Here is a 710-nt window from a genome sequence, read left to right on the forward strand (position 1 = left end):
GGGCGTTAGTGACAGACGCAAAAGAATCACTGGATTCTATTCCAACCTGATTGAGAACCGACAGATGATTAGCCGTGCTGTAACAGAGCACGTTGAACATTTTCACTGAGAGGATGGGAGGTAGCCACTGACAACGGTGAGACCCTACATACAGCTTGCCATGGAAAGGAGTAAGAAGGATTGGATGAAGACAGTAGGAAAGTAGAGAGACGGAAGGGACAAAGCATCTTCATACGCTTATCTGAAATTCTCACCAATGAATTACATAAGTATCTCTATCTTTATTTTATGCTTTATTCATGAATCATCTATAACCATTTGAATCTGCCTGACTGAGATTGACAAGATAACCATAGCTTGCTTCATACCAACAATCTCCGTGGGATCGACCCTTACTCGCGTAAGGTTTATTACTTGGACGACCTAGTGCACTTGCTGGTTAGTTGTGCGAAGTTGTGATAAAGAGTTGAGATTACAATTGTGCGTGCCATGTTGATGGAGCCATTGATGATCACAATTTCGTGCACCAAGTTTTTGGCACCGTTGCCGGGGATTGTTCGAGTTTGGACAACTGACGGTTCATCTTGTTGCTTAGATTAGGTATTTTTCAGAATTTTTAAGAATGAACTCTAGAGTTTCAAGGTGATGTTTTCATCATCACCAAAGCTGATTGATTCTCATCAATTTAGCTCTTGAATGTAATGTCCTGT

This window comes from Arachis duranensis, chromosome 5 (assembly GCF_000817695.3).
Source record: "Arachis duranensis cultivar V14167 chromosome 5, aradu.V14167.gnm2.J7QH, whole genome shotgun sequence".
In the NCBI taxonomy this organism is placed as follows: domain Eukaryota; kingdom Viridiplantae; phylum Streptophyta; class Magnoliopsida; order Fabales; family Fabaceae; genus Arachis; species Arachis duranensis.